Here is a 16,669-nt window from a genome sequence, read left to right as displayed (position 1 = left end):
TTGACACACAGAGGTAATGTGAAATAACAACATAGAAATTGACTCCAGAGGCAATAAATTGGCTGTAGATTGTTGGACACTAATAGGCATTGTTATCAACAGCAAACACGAACAACCATCAGAAATGGCTTTCCAACTGCAGTACGTGACATGAAGGCTGCTCTTGAACAACTGCTTGGCTAACAGTGTTGCAAACATAAAATCCGGAATGCTTGTTACGATGATTAAAAATTCCCCATATTACATCGATGGATAATTTGGATAAAATTGTGGGACTTCAATATGGAGTGTAAAATTATCAGACAGACAGTATGTAAAAGTACTTTTGGAAGAGAGAGCAAGGTTGAGGCAGAATTCCAAGTCAAAATTTCTCAGACAATGAAACCTCAAAATGTATTGGTACATAAACCCCTGCTTGATTTTTAGTACATAGAACAGTCAGCACTTGAACATGCCCTTCGGTCCACAATGTCTGTTCCGAACACGATGACAAGACCATCACTTATCTACTTGCACTTAACCCATATCCGACCATTCCCTTCAGATCTCCTTTAAACTTTGTCCCTCTCATCTTAAAGCTATGCCCTCTAGTATTTGATTTTTCCATCATGGGAAAACTGATTCTGACTGTCTACCCTATCTATGCCACACATGATTTTATAGACTTCTACCAGGTCTCGCCGCAATCTCTAGCATTTCAGGGAAAACAACCCAAGTCTGTCCAACCTCTCCTTCTAACTAATACAGGCATAATTCTGGAAACCTCCTCTGCGCTCTTTCCAAAGCCTCCACATCCTTTCTGCATTGGGCGACCAGAGCTGCACCCAATGACTCCAAATGTGGCCTAGCCATAGTCTTATAAAGCTGCATTATGACTTCCTAACTCTTATAGTCAATGCCTCAACCTATGAACACAAGCATGCCATATGCCTTCTTTACCACACCGTCAAAAGCTTTTGATTTCTTCCGTGTGTTTTCAGTTCTGGCAATGGAACTACACTTTTTGAAATTGTACAGTCATGTGATGTTACAGTATGGTCTTTAACATCTGCACTATCTTCAATATATTCATGGGATATCGACGGTGGTGGTGATGCCAATATTTATTTCCCCTGAACACGATGCATTTAACAGTCACACCCTTTCATGGATCAGATGTCACACAGAAGCCAGAGAGTTGAGAATGGCATAGATGCCCCTCTCCGAAGTGGACATTTGTGAACCACGTACCAGTTTAATTGAATCACTTGCATTTATGTTCCACCACCATGGTGGGGCTTGCATCTCCGGGGAAATAAACTAGGCCTCTGGATCTTATACCAGAAAATTATTATTAGGCTACTGCAACTTAATTGCGAGTTAGCTCAGTGGAAAAAAACTGTGGCTATTTTGCATGTTATAACAATTTGTCTGGTTATTTGTTAAGTGCTTATTTCCTCAGCTCCTGGGAGGGAAGAGCGACCAAGCTGCTTACCTGGGCCAAATCTAATTATGTTCATTGTTGCTGTTAAGGCAGCAAATTCTGGCACAGATTGTGCTTGTATTGTTAATAGTAATGATGTGAACAGCTCAATGTCGCCTAAAACTAGGCACAAAGTGCTGGACTAATACACGAGTCAGCCAACATCTCTGGAGAAAAAGGATAGGAGAAGAAGGGTCTAGGCCTTAAACGTCACCGATCCTTTTCATCCAGCTGCCTGATTTGCTAAGTTACTCCAGCTCTTTGTGTCTATCTTTGGTATAAACCAGTATCTGCAGCTCTTTGTTTCCACAATATCACCTAACTTGTTGACTGCATGATAATCTACTGAGGCAACACTGCTCCAAATCCTTGGCAAGTGCAACTATGCATTCAAGTGCTAAAAGGAACGATTTCCCCTTCCAAAAAGTGGTGTGACCTTCCCAGTCATCACTCACGGTTGTTTTCAAGAGAGAGTTACATTTAGCTCTTAGGGCTAAAAGAATCAAGGCATATGGGGGGAAAAGCAGGTACGGAGTACTGATTTTAGATGATCAGCCATGATCATATTGAATGGACATGCTGGCTCGAAGGGCTGAATGGCCTACTCCTGCACCTATTTTTCTATGTTTCTATGTTTCTGTGAACCTAGCCCCTAATTAATAATACTGGCTAGTTTTCTTCAACAATGTATTGTGTTTGTAGTTGGCATTTTTCCACCAATTACTGGTTGGCAACAGTCTTTCTCCACAGCAGGAAAAAAGCAACAATAACAAGTCGCATTTATGCAATACCTTTAACATTACCCCAAAGCTTTCCATCAGCATTATTAAGCAAAGTTTGACAGAGCCAAATAGGAAAGTATTAGGGGAGATGCCAAAAAGCCTTGGCAAAGAGTTTGTTATTAAAGAATTGGGGAGAGAGAAAAGCAGGGAGGTGGAGAGATTTAGTCTTGGATTTCCAGATTTCACGCCTTGTCAGCTGATGACATGGCCACCAGAGGTAGGGTCATTTGAAAGTAAGGATAAAATGGGGGCACACCATTTTGATTAGTACATTCACCATTCTTGATTAGTACATTCGCCATTCTTGATTAGTTCAGGTATCCGAGGTTATGGGGAGAAGGCAGGAGAATGGGGTTAGGAGAGAGAGATTGACCAGCCAAGATTGAATGGTGTGGACGATGGGCCAAATGCCCTAATTCTACTCCTATTCCTTATGAACGTATGACCAGGCAGTTACAGGATAGATCATGGATAAAGACATAGGAAGGGATATGACATTGGACATATTTGAAAACAATTTGAGAGACGTTTGTCAAGGACTTATTCCAGTCAAGGAATGATTGCAAAGAAAGGATATATTACTGAAGCTAGACACAAAAAGCTGGAGTAACTCAGCAGGTCAAGCAGCATCTCTGGAAACAAGAATAGGTGACGTTTCGGGTCGAGACCCTTCTTCAGATTTTCGGGGGAAAGAGAAACAAGAGATATACTGTAGATGGTGATATAGAGAGATATACAACAAATGAATGAAAGATATGCTAAAAGTAACTATGGTCATGGGGAGGTAGAGCCCACAATGGTCCATTGTGGGCTGTAGGCTACGTGTTAACGAGTTATAAAGACAGTGAAACGCTAGAGGACAACAGTGAAACTAATACAATGACTAGGGTGGGAGATGGACAGAGAGTGAGAGGGGCTGCACCTATCCAGTTTGGTAAAAGTTCACACCATGAATAATGGGCGGATAGGTGATTAATCCCAATTGTAAGGGGGAATTAAGCGGGTAGTTTCTTAATGTGTAGGAAGGAACTGCAAATGCTGGTTTAAATCGAAGATAAACACAAAATGCTGGAGTAACAGAGGGACAGGCAGCATCTCTGGAGAGAAGGAATGGGTGACGTTTCGGGTCGATACCCTTCTTCAGACTCTTCTTCTCAAGAAAGGATTTGACCCGAAACGTCACCCATTCCTTCTCTCCAGAGATGCTGCCTGTCCTGCTGAGTTACTCCAGCATTTTGTGTCTAGGTAATTTCTTAAGGTGTGGATAAGTATAGTCTTGTTTCCCTTTAGCATCTGGTTGCAGAATGCACTTGTCAAGGAGTTGGAGCTGTGCTGCTTTAGCAGATTATCATGCAGTCAATGTTTTTAGGTGACATTGATTGTTTGAATGAAGGAATTTTAAGTCAATGAACCATTCAACAAAGAACCAACTTAAGTTAGTGACCATGGAGATGAAGGTTGAATAGGTCTAAGTGCAAGTTTCAAAATAGATGACAGTTTTAGATGAAGTTAAACTGACCGAGGTTGGAAGATAGCAGACGAGTCAGGAATTTATTGCAACTGGTAAAAGTAATGAGATGGATGAGGGTTATAATAATAATATTCGGTTATTCGGTTACAGGTGAGCTATAACTGCAGTGGAATAGGACAATGTTAACGAAAAAGTTGAAACTTCATCTGGAGATCAAACACTGCCTGAAGGATGTGCACAGTCCAGTGATTACAGTAAATTCCAAAATTATTTTCAGTGTTAGTACATAGAACACCAGTGCTGCAGATTGTTAGTCTCCGCATAAAATAACAGAAATCATCTTACCTGCTGAGGAGCCAAGGGAATAGTCATTTCATAAAGGAATGTGAGAAACATATTGTAATAATAAAGAAAGACACAAAGTGCTGGAGTAACTCAACGGGTCAGGCAGCCCCCCTGGAGGACATGGATAGGCAAAGTTCCATGTGAGAACTCTTCTTCAGACTTTAAAAAAGGGTTCCAACCTGAAACATCATCTATTGATGTTCTCCAGGGATGCTGTCTGACCTGCTGAGTTTAGTTTAGTTTAGTTTAGAGATACTGTGTAAACAGGCTCTTCGACTCACTGGGTAGAGTTCTGGTCGCCCAATGTCCGTGCCGACCAGTGATCCCTGTACACTAGCATTATCCTACACACAAGGGACAATTTACAATTCTTACAGAAGCCAATTAATATACAAACCTTTACGTCTAAGGAATGTGGGAGGAAACTCGGAAACCAATGTGGTAACGGGGAGAACGTACACATTCTGTACAGACAGCACCGTAGTCAGGATCGTACCCGGGTTTCTGGAGCTGAAGGGCACCAACTCTACTGTTGCGCCACCGTGCTGCCAGGTTACGCCATCTTTTTTTAATCTTTCTTTCTGAAAAACACCTTGTTGTTTATGTTTACTGTTACTGTTATGGCAGCAACTTCTATCAATTCTACTAATCATGTGAACAAGCAAAACAGACTTATGTCACCTAAAATATTCACTGTAGGGTTATTTGCTCAAGTGATATGTAGAGTGGGGTATATTTTTTCATCTAAATTAGTATTTATGGCGTGGTAATACAACTGTACCTGTGATGTAAAGGTATGTATGCATTGCAGTTGGTTTTCATAAAAAGACAGAACATGTGAATCATCTGGTGTCTCAGGGAAATGTATTTAATGCATTACTCATCCATTCCACCAGAGTTTGATGGAGCCCAGTCCCCAGTATAGTACAAGGGGATACATGACAGAATGTGTGCACCCATTATTGAGGATAAGACATTAACACCAGCGGGGTGGGAGATTGCAACCTCCATGTGGTCCACCCTGTTTCGACTAATGCAATCAACCCGACATGCACAAACAAGATCAAATAGAACAAGTTGACCTACAACTTTAGGGAAGAAGAAGAAGAAGAAGAAGAAGGAGAAGAAGGAGGAGGAGGAGGAGAAGAAGGAGGAGGAGGAGGAGGAAAAGGAGAAGAAGAAGGAGGAGGAGGACGAGGAGGAGGAAGAGGAGGAGAAGGAGGAGAAGAAGGAGGAGGAGGAGGAGGAGGAGGAGGAGGAGGAGGAGGAGGAGGAGGAGGAGGAGGAGGAGGAGGAGGAGGAGGAGGAGGAGGAGGAGGAGGAGGAGGAGAAGGAGAAAAGAAGAAAAGAAGAAGGGGGAAAAAAAAAAGGGGAAAAAAAAACAAAAAAAACACTAGCTATTTGAAATATGAGCTTATCAGTGTAAAAAGAATTGGAAAGGTCTGTGTCAATTTCATGGGTTCAGCTAATGCTTTAGACTGGAAACATATACAATACAATACAATACAATACCGTTTATTTGTCATTTGAACCTCACATGAAGTTCAAAACGAAATTTGGTTTCTGCAGTCATACAAGAAAAGAACCAAGACACACACCAACACAATTTACACAAACATCCATCACAGTGAATCTCCTCCTCACTGTGATGGAAGGCAAAGTCTTGTCTCTCCCCTGCTCTCCATTCCTCTCCCGAAGTCAAAGTCAAAGTCAAAGCCCCCGCCGGGCGCTAGCAAGTCCGCGGCCATTTAAAGCCGCGCCAGGTGATGTAAGGCCCCGCTCCAGGTCACTTTCAACCCCGCAATTCGAGCGGGAGAAGTCGCCGTTGCCGGTGCCCCGCAGAGCAGTCTCCCACCGGGGACCCGCGAGCTCCCGGTGTCACCATCCACCGGAGTCCGGTCGCAGCAGCGCACCACCACAGCTCTCCACGCTCCGAAGCTGGCCAGCTCCACAATGGTAGGTCCGCAGCTCCGCAGGCTCCGTGACTTGAGCTGTCGTTCCGGTTGGAGGCCGCTCCACGGTGCTAGGCCCCAACAGCAACGGAGACCCGACAGGGAAAGGTCGGGTCCCCGTACAGGGAAGAGATCTAAAAGTTTCCCCCACCCACCCTCCCGCCCCCCACACACACACAGTCAAAAACCCACCACAAACTATACACTCAACAGGACAATAAAATAAAAAAAGACAGACGGACTGCAGAGGCCGCTGCGACGTCGGTCGCGCCGCCAACCCATTTATCTGTAATAAACAATAAACCAAAATCAAACCCACAATGGCTTGTTTGGGACCGCACCATTAACTCCTGTGCTGTTTAAAATGGTGCCAATATATGTTCAACCAATCTACCTATCTGTAAAAATATCTTATTATATCTTGCACTAAAAGTGAAGGCTCAATGAGTTGGGAGACTTTCAAGTTAAAAGTAAAATGGATCAAAATGATATATTATCAATTATCAGTTATGTTTTGGAGCATTGTTGCAATTTATAGATTAGGAATGACAATGCTATTATAAAGACACCTGACATTTTCAGTGGTATTTCTGATGCTAGACCACTTCTATGCTGTGGAGATATTTACCATTTTCTATTTAAATAATAATGATATTGTACACAGACTGTGAAACATACTCTTTTACGAAGCTCTCTCCAGTGCCTTCATTGTGTTTGTGGGGTGTGCTTAATGTCATGTCATCCTTCACAGGTGACAAGGTCATGCTATGAAGCACTGGGTCATGGCTGCAGCACAAAATCCTCACAGCCAAGCCCCCAAGCTTAAGAGGAATGCGAGATGAATCAACCACACTACTGGTAATTGAACATACATTTGGGATATTAAAAATACATTTTTGTTGTCTGGATTTCTCAGGGCAGTAATTACACCATGACCCCAAGGAGGCTTTGCCATTTACTCATAACCTTTCATAGTTTTCACTTGAAGGCAGTTTGCAGGATTGCATCAAACTTGTCAAAGGTCAACAATGACAGATGTGAGGTGAAGACACATGACACACAAGCAGGGCAAGAGACAGATTATGTAGCTGGTCTGAATACTAACAGATGTAGTCATTTATTTATTGTCTGGTTCGATGGATTCGAAGAGAGAAATGGTGGAATATTCAACACATTGGACAGGATGATCGCTAATCACTGAATAAACGATAGATGTCACCCTGCTCGAGGAAAGATGCCATTAAGCTGGAAAGAGTGCGGAGAAGAATTATGAAGATATTGCCAGGACTCAAGAGCCTGAACTTTAGGGAGAGTTTGGTAAGCTAGGACTTTATTCCTTGAAGCATAGGAGGCTGAGGGTAAACTTGTAGAGAGGTATATAATCCTCTTGAGGAGAATAGATTGGGTGATTGTACAGAATCTTTTTTTCAGGGTAGGGAAATCAAGAACCAGAGGGCGGAGGTTTAAAATGAGAGAGGAAACATTTAAAAGAAACCGAGTGGCAACCTTTTCACACGAAGGGCGGTGGGTATGTGGAACGAGCTGTCAGAGAAAGTAGTTGAGTACAATAACAGCATTTAAAAGTCATTTGGATACGAACACGGTTGGGAAATGTTTAGAGGGATATGGACTAAATGCGGGCAGGTGAGACTAGCTTAAATGTGGTATTTTGCTCAGCATAGACGAGTTGGGCCGAAGGACCAGTTGCTATTCTGTATGATTCCTTGATTTTCTGACTAAGTCTGAATTTAAAATGAGCTCAGCCAGTAGCAGCAAACAATTGCATTGCGAGTCTGATGAGCAGAACAGATGAAACTTGACTTGACTTATGAAGTAGGAGTCAAAAGGCAGGCACAAAGGAGGGCAATAAGAGAACTTGCCAATGCCACCGAACGGAGCAGTCACTGGCTGCGGCTGAAGAGGAAAGATGCAGGCACAATGGGCTAAGTGTTCGGCTGGCAACCTGAAGGTGGCCGGTTCGAATCCTGCTTGGAGTGTGTACTGTCGTTGTGTCCTTGGGCAAGACACTTCACCTACCTTTGCCTGGGACTAGAGACGGAAATTAGCTACTGATTGGCTACAATCTCGCATATTTACATGCAAATGTTCATTAATATGCACTGTCCCTATAAACAAATTATTATTATTATTATTATTATTATTCTGGGCTGCCATGTGACCATCTAGACACACGGAAATTATCCCACTTTCAAATCAACTATTACGTTAAATTTGTAGAAGGATTTTGTTTTTAAAAGTTTTATTGTTTTTTAATGACTATTTAAACATTTCTTAATCTCTTAAAGATAGCAGAGTCAGGGGATATGGGGAGAAGGCAGGAACGGGGTACTGAATGTGGATGATCAGCCATGATCACAGTGACTGGCGGCTCTGGCTCGAAGGGCCGAATGGCCTACTCCTGCACCTATTTTCTGTTGTCTATTGTCTATTGGAACGGACCCTTTGGACCACAATGTTTGTGCCGAACATGATGCCTAGTTAAACTCTCATCTGCCTGTACATGGTCCATATCCCCCTATTCCTTGCACTTCCATGTGCCTATCAAATAGCCTCTTAAACGCCACTAATGTATCTGCGTTCTATACCACTTCTGCTAATGCATTTTCGGGCTCCCATGTAAAAATCATGCCCCCGCACATCTCCATTAAACTTTCCTCCTCTCACCTTAGGGCAAGGAGACTGGCAATGGAGAGTTGGTCATGGATACAGTAGATCCTCTTCTGGGATCCGCACACGCTGTCACCATGCTCCTGTACCATCTTGGCTATCACGGTAAGAATGGGTAGTTTCTGGACCATTACTTCGATGGCTAATCAAATCTCTCTGGCTGTTTATTTGAGTGTGGCAGCATGTCACACGTTGCACAATTATTTCTGTATGATAACTGCCCACCTCTGCCAGTCATCAATCTTTAATTTTGACTAAGTTTTTATCTTTCTGTTCATAAAGACTAGTCTGACAATCCTTGAATTGGCAACACATAATACAGGCAAAGAAGCATAATCTAATTTGAACGGCCACATTTTGTCTCCCCTACTCCCTTTGCCCTACCCATCTCTGTTCCACCTTCTCCAACTTGTTTCCTCCTCTTCCCAGTTCTGATGAAGGGTCTGGGAAATGAAACAAGAACTCTACAGTATTTCTCTTTCCATATGTGCTGCCTAATCCACTGGGGTCTTCCAGCATTTTTGGTTTTCATTTCCAGCATTTGTAGGGATTTTTTTAAATTCTCACACAATTTGTGTCCAAAATACACTGTGTGACGTGCTTAGTGGTGCATCTCATTGGCGATATTGACCATTTGAAAAATTCTGTTAGAAATATTGAGGAATTGTTAAGGGTTGTTAATGAAGGCAAGGAAACAATACTGCAATTCTGAAGTCCTATCCAGTGCAATTTCAAATCCAAATCCCATTCCAACTCTTTCCTCTAATGAGCAAGGTTTCATTATGCCGGGCTCTTTCAGTTTTTAATCCTCAACCTTTGCTTTAGACTTGCATATTCCTGCTTCAAACATGAGCCAGGTACTTGTATTAAATGAGGGTTCTGTGACCCGATTAATAGTAATTATTGCTTGTTATTGCACTTTCCAGATGCAATCTCTGCAAAGTTCACTTTAAGAGATGTGATGGTTACAAGAAATGCCTTGACTTTCTACATCCCTGATATGTGTACTGGAACCGACAATGTAGAATGCTGTGGAGAGGGTCAGCAGTGTGAAGTTCCTAGGACTCCACCTGTCGGATGACCTGACCTCTATGACCAACACCACAGCAGTTGTCAAAAGAGCCCAACAGCCCAACAAAAGACTCCACCCTCTCTGGAGACTAAGGAAAGCAGGTCTCCCCACTGCCCATCTAAGAACCTTCTACAGCGGCACAATTGAAAGCATAATAACCTACGGCATCACTTCCTGGTTCGGGAGCTGCAAGGCTTACGAACAATATCAACTAAACAGGATAGTGAAGACCGCCAGCAGGATTATTGGTGCCCCACTCCCTTTCCCGCTGGAGATATACAAGAGGAGTAGCATCAGTAGAGCCATCTCCATCATCCAGGACCCCTACCACCCATCACACCACATCTTTTCCATTCTGCCATCTGGGAAGAGGTACAGGAGCATCAGCTGCAAAACCAGCAGGATGCTCCACAGCTTCTTCCCACAGGCAATAAGGCTGATTAACGGACTTTGTCCCCTCCCAAAGTATCGCTCACCAACACATCCAACCCCGCCCATACTTTGACAGTTAGGCACCTGTCAAAGTAAAGCCACTGTAAAGCCACTGTCGATCGGAATGTCTGTTTTTATTATATTGTTAATTTTTAGGCCTACTTTCTTTTTAACATGGTAATTTTAATTTGTTTTTAAAGCTCTATGTATCATCCTTTTAAAAAAAAATTATTTATACACTGAATGGAAACCGATTGAGCAACGTTTTTTGTTTCCTCTGTGTATGCGAGTACTCAGTGAAATGATATTAAAGAAATACTGAACTGAAATCGTACAAAATGCAAGATTAATCATCAACATTCATTTGGACATCTCACCTTCAAAATTAAATGTGTCCCCTAGCGTCTTCACTATTTTTTCTCGTGTTTACTTACTGCTGAATGATTGTAAAGCAAAGTTTAACATTCAGCTGATGACATATGTGGATGATACTGCAGATCTTGAGAGGGCATAAGATCAACGCTATTGCAAAAACAAATTAAAGAAGGGCTTATTCTTCATTTTCTTGGACATATCATCACATTGTACATGACAACAGGAATAACACATCAAAAGTATCGAACTGGTTGCAAAGTGCTTTAGGATGTGTGGTAGTCATCTACAACAGGATGGCCCAGGTTTTGCTGGGTAGTGTTGGCAGTTCCATGCAGTAATTCTGACGGTTCTGTGTATGACTGTCTGGGCAAGTGCCAGCAAGCTCAGGATTTATCTGCTTGTGTTCGCTAATATTTCAAGTCCTGCTGTTACACCAATTCCCCATGGATACCAGTGACAGAGTGTGAAGGGGTAGCAATATCTCAGCATGCACTGGGAAATCTGTTTGAAGAACCTAATCAAGGTTAGGAGCGAGCTTGGCATAATGAAACTCCCTGCCCTCGGAATCTGTGCCCTTTCCACAGATTTCAGTGGGCGATATCAACAGTGATGGACTAAGGCAAATGGGAATAATCTTACGTTACTCACAACATTGTTTCAGTTTACTTAAACATTTAAGAATATTTTAAATGTTTTAGTTTAAAGTAAAAGTTTTTCACTCAAGTATAACTTTGCAGCATTTTTTTAATGTTTCTGAATAACACAGAGTATGGTTAAGCATCTCTCATTTAGTCTCACCCCATTTCCTCCTCCCCAACCCTCCATCTTCACCCATGTCATTGTCAGGGGATTGATGAATAGAAACTGTTATTATGTGGCTCATTGCTGAGTCTAAGAAAACTTCTCACTGAGAAAGCACACACAAGATAAACGCAGAGTGAAGCAAGTTCTGGGACTATATTTTCATTTTCCTTTGATCTCTTTAGTCGTGCCGTCTGCAAAAGTAAATAGCAGAGATAAAGCTATTGACAGAGCATCCTTTATTGAAGGCAGTGATCTCCCTGCTAACCGCAGAATTCCATTCATCTGTGTATCAATGGTGTTCTCAGTTCTTCAGTTCTTAAAGACATATAAGTTTTTCTTTTTATCATTAATCGGGACTACAGCTCATATACTTGAGGAGTAAGGCATGAGCACCTATCTGTTGTCTTCATCAATACTCTACTGCATTAATCTTAACATGTCCCATTCAGCCACTACCCTTGTGCAGGCCTTGGTTCAAGAAACAACTTGAGTCAAATAGTTGTGTCACACAGTAGTCAAGAAGTCAAGAGTATTTTATTGTCATATGTCCCGGACGGGGCAATGAAATTCTTACTTGTTGCAGCACAACAGAATATGTCAATATGTAACCATTGTATATAATGGGGAAAAAAAGAAAAAGTTCAATAAATAACAAATTTAGTGCAAAGTTCAATAAATACCAAATATAGTGCCGTAACAGCCCCTTCGGCCCACCATACTGGCCTTTACACCATGCACACTAATCCCATTTGCCTGCATAGGACCATACCCTTCTATGTCTTTGTGTGTGGGAAGGATCTGCAGATGCTGGTTTACACCGAAGACAGACACAAAATGCTGGAGTAACTCAGCGGGTCATGCAGCATCTCTGGAGAAAAGGAATAGGTGACATTTCAAGTCGAGGCCCTTTTCATCTTTTTCTCCAGAGATGCTGCCTGACCCATTGAGTTACTCCAACATTCTTTATTTTTCCTATTTAAGTGTCTGAATAAATGCCTCTTCAATATGGTATGTTTATTTAAATATAGTAGTATTTTATAAAAACAATAATGATTGTAATCTGGCTCACACAAATTAAAAAAATCTTGAGTAATATAGATGAACAAGAGTTTGGAATAAAATAATTAGTTACATAATCTTTAGTAGGAAAATCCATGTCCTTCCTATTTTTTGACAGCAATAATTTCTCCTACATTAAAGTCATTTGGGCTATTTCCAGGATAACTGCAGAGCTGAGCAAGCAGATGAGCAACGTGTGAAATATATTGACGTGATCTGCAGCAGCACTTGGCCATTGACAGATGAACCCGGAGACAGTAATCTCAGCTTTTCAGGGGATTGCGGGTTTTAAGTGCCAACCAGCAATCTATTGGAAATTATTGATAAAACAAATGCGCTGGAGTGAAGGTCTGAGCTGCCCTTCACCATCACCAAAAGGTCATTGAAAATTTGTTCCTGATTGATGGCAGGGTTTAAGGGCTGGAAAAAATCCTAGGGCAGCACAGATGAAAGCTTTTTGTAAATTGATTACCTGGAGCAGCCTGTGTGTATGTGATATAAATATCTACAAGGTATATAATAATAAATCCACTAAATATGAATTGCGAAATACATGGAGGAAGTCATCATAATTATAGTTATATTTGGAGACACCCAATATCAGCATTTATAAATAACATTTCCTAGACAGTGGTTATATATATACAGAAGCTTAGGTACTTGAGTCTCATGCCACGAGCCTATTCTTCATTTCAGTCGATGGATTTTAACCCCATCAGCCTCCTTTGGTCCCGAAACTCTTGTCCAAGTAATATTCATTAATCAGCAATTTAAATTTATAATTGACTAAAACTTTATGGTATATGAGAGGTGCGGATTTGTCATCTGCATGAAGAAGCAGTTCCTAGCATTAGTCCCGATTGGGGTGATTTTAACTTCAGAGTTGCACTGTTGTCGAATGCACATTAGCTGCCATGCAATGGAGATGACTGCCATTTCCCATTTGTTATGTGAGTCAGCATATACATGATGAAGTCTCTGGGAAATTTGACCATGTTGTCATGGTTGTAACCATTGCTGGCCTTTCCAAAAATGAGTACGTTTTCTTTGTACTGCATCACACAAGGATTTCACTAGAGCAAGTTTATATTTACACTCTATTCCATGGGTCCCTTCCCTGCTATGGTACTAATCCCAATCCCCATCCGAAACGTCACCTATCCATTTTCTCCAGAGATGCTGCCTGACCCGTTGAGTTACTCCAGCATTTTGTGTCTATTCATCCCCTTGCCCTGATATATCATACACATTACATTATATTGTAAACATTTAGGCTCAACATATACTGACCATTTATATATTTTCAAAGAATAGCAGATAAAATATTTCCAATTCTTTTCGTATGGTATGTACTAAAAAACAGGACTTGAATCTGCTGTTCATGTTGTACTGTAAGCTGCCTGAATAACTCAATGCTCAAAAGATGACCATAATGTGGGTTTAAGCTCAGATGCTGCATACACACAAGGCCAATGCAATATGCATCAGCTACTTCAGCCCCTGAAACGTTTTGGATTATTCCAATTGATGGCAGCTACCCAAGAACTATGTGTAATCCTCAGTCTTTAATCTTGTAATGGTGTTAATTAACATATCATAAATTCTCAGTAAGATGAGTGTCATAATGCCTCTTGAATTCACATCCCCTCTTTGGCAATTGTACCAATTTGTGTTATGCCAAAATAAATTGGATCATTTTCCAGGTTGAAACGCACTAATAACTATTTGCCCAGAGAGTCCCTTTCTGGAACCTGTTGCGCATTCTGGATCAGAGGGGATAAAGTAATTCCCCATACAGACCTTCTTTTGCATCAGTGTAGGAGACCTTGAGCCACATGGTCCTGAGACCAGCATTGGAGAACCTGGGACACATTGTCCTGGGGTGTCTGCTGTAGAACTCTTAGAGCCACAGAACCACTCTATGTCCAGTCATAGTCATGCTGTTATCAGGCCACTGAACCATTCTATCAACAACCAGAGAATGGTCCTGAGTTATGATCTACCTCATTGGAGACCCTTGGACTATCTTCAATCAGACTTTACTGAACTTTATCTTGCACTAAAACATTACTCCCTTTATCATGTATTTATACACAGTTGACAGCTAGACTGTAATCATGTATTGTCTTTCCGCTAACAGGTTAGCACGTAACAATGGTTTTTCACTGTACTTCGGTACACGTGACAATAAACTAAACTTCATAGAGCATGGAAACTGGCTCTTTGTCTTTAGAATATGGTAGAAAACCAGCAGAAACCTGGTTTCTGCAATCCCAATCACAATGTGTAAACTCTGCATTAATAATGCCAGAGATCAGGATCAAACCTGGATATCTGGAACTGTGAGGCAGCAGGTCTACCAGCTGCACCACTGTATTGCCACTTCAGGGACAACATGGTTTCGCCAGCACAGAGTTAGAATGGGATGTGTATGAAGAAACTGTAGATGCTGGTCTAAACCGAAGATGCTTGAGTAACTCAGCGGGACAGGCAGCATCTCTGGACAGAAGGAATGGGTGACGTTTTGGGTCGAGACCCTTCTTCAGACTTCAGACGTTAGACTGGGATGCTAGTACAGCAAATAAATCAATTACCTTTTGTGTGCCCAATTCTCTTGGCACATCTGCAACAAGTGCAACATGTTCCAACATCAACACTCAAACACCAGTACAAATTTTTTCTCAGTATCATTAAAGTATACAGATAAGCTGGCTGTTAGTTGACTGCAACACTTCAGCAATGTATCTATTACAGTTGTAAATGCAACACATACTTTCTGAAACAATTCATCCCAGTCAGTGCCCTGTTGCAGCAATCAATTCAAACTCCGACTGTGATTCAAATGTTTGCTGTCTTTTTAAAGACAGAAACATGAGAAGTATATACCACAAAGAAATACCATCTTGTTTGGGAACAGAAATATTTCATGGGAGAAAAGAAAGCCATCTTCATCTTATTTCATTATCTGGCAGTAATACCCCTTGACCCCTAGAAAAGGAGAAGGATTTAAGTGACTATTGACCAACCACTTCCCGTCTGTGTGAAATCATTATGGTATTAAGTTCTTAAGTGTGTCTTTGCTTATTGACAGGTTACTGCAAGGTTCAGTTTTAGACCTTGGGAATTAATGCTTGACCATGAGGTCTGCCTAATGCAATGCATGGAAGTGATGCCATTTATTTCCTTTACTTTGCATCACAGCAGATGCAGGAAAACAATTTGTCTATGGTAATCCTTAAGATTGATGATCAGGTGTTGCCTATGATCATCTTGGAGATGGCATAGAAACAAATGCAGCAATATCAATAAAATTCACTTGTAAAATAGGTGCAGAATTACCAAAATGGCACCATTTTGGTTGTGATAGCAAGTTTCAACATCATTGCATGAGAGAAATCAAATATGCAGAATCAAACCTTTCACCATCATAAGCTTAATTATCTGTATATACTATGAGTACAATTATGTTCCAACTGAATTTAGATCAATGCAATGGCACCACTAGTGGAGTTGCTGTCTCATAGTTATAGAGACTCTAGTTCAATCTTGATCTCGGGTTATACAAGAGCACGTATCCAGAACTCTTCAAAACTGCCTCACATCTTCTGTTCTTCTTATCATTGGTCTTTGTTCCAACAATCTGCCTATCAAATACCCCACTCGCCTGTGTCAACCTATTGCCTGCCACACTTTATCCTGCTGCTCCCCCTTTCCAGCTTTCAATCCCTATCCCAACATTCAGTCTGAAAAGGGTCTCAAACCAAAATGTCTCCTGTCCGTGCTCTCCAGAGATACTGCCTGACCCACTGAGTTACTCCAGCGCTGTGTATCCTCCCTGTTCCACTATGGGTTTTCTCCACATGCTCCTGTCTCCACCTATGTTCCAAAGATGTGTGAGTTAATTTAGTTTAGTTTAGTTTAGTTTAGTTTAGTGTCACGTGTACCGAGATACAGTGAAAAGCTTTTGTTGCGTGCTAACCAGTCAGCAGAAAGACAATACATGATTACAACCATTTACAGTGTACAGAGACATGATAAGGGAATAACGTTTAGTGCAAAGTAAAGCCAGCAAAGTCCGATCAAGGATAGTCCAAGGGTTATCAAAGTGGCAGATGGTAATTCAGCACTGCTAATTAGTGTATTAATTAGCCACTGCCAGTTTACTCTTGAATGTGGGGGGAGATGATGAGAATATGGAAGAATAAAACATGTGATTATTGCAAGATT

Source organism: Amblyraja radiata, chromosome 13 (genome assembly GCF_010909765.2).
Source record: "Amblyraja radiata isolate CabotCenter1 chromosome 13, sAmbRad1.1.pri, whole genome shotgun sequence".
Lineage (NCBI taxonomy): Eukaryota > Metazoa > Chordata > Chondrichthyes > Rajiformes > Rajidae > Amblyraja > Amblyraja radiata.
The sequence above is the reverse complement of the archived record's forward strand: the minus strand, read 5'-3'. Positions refer to the sequence as shown.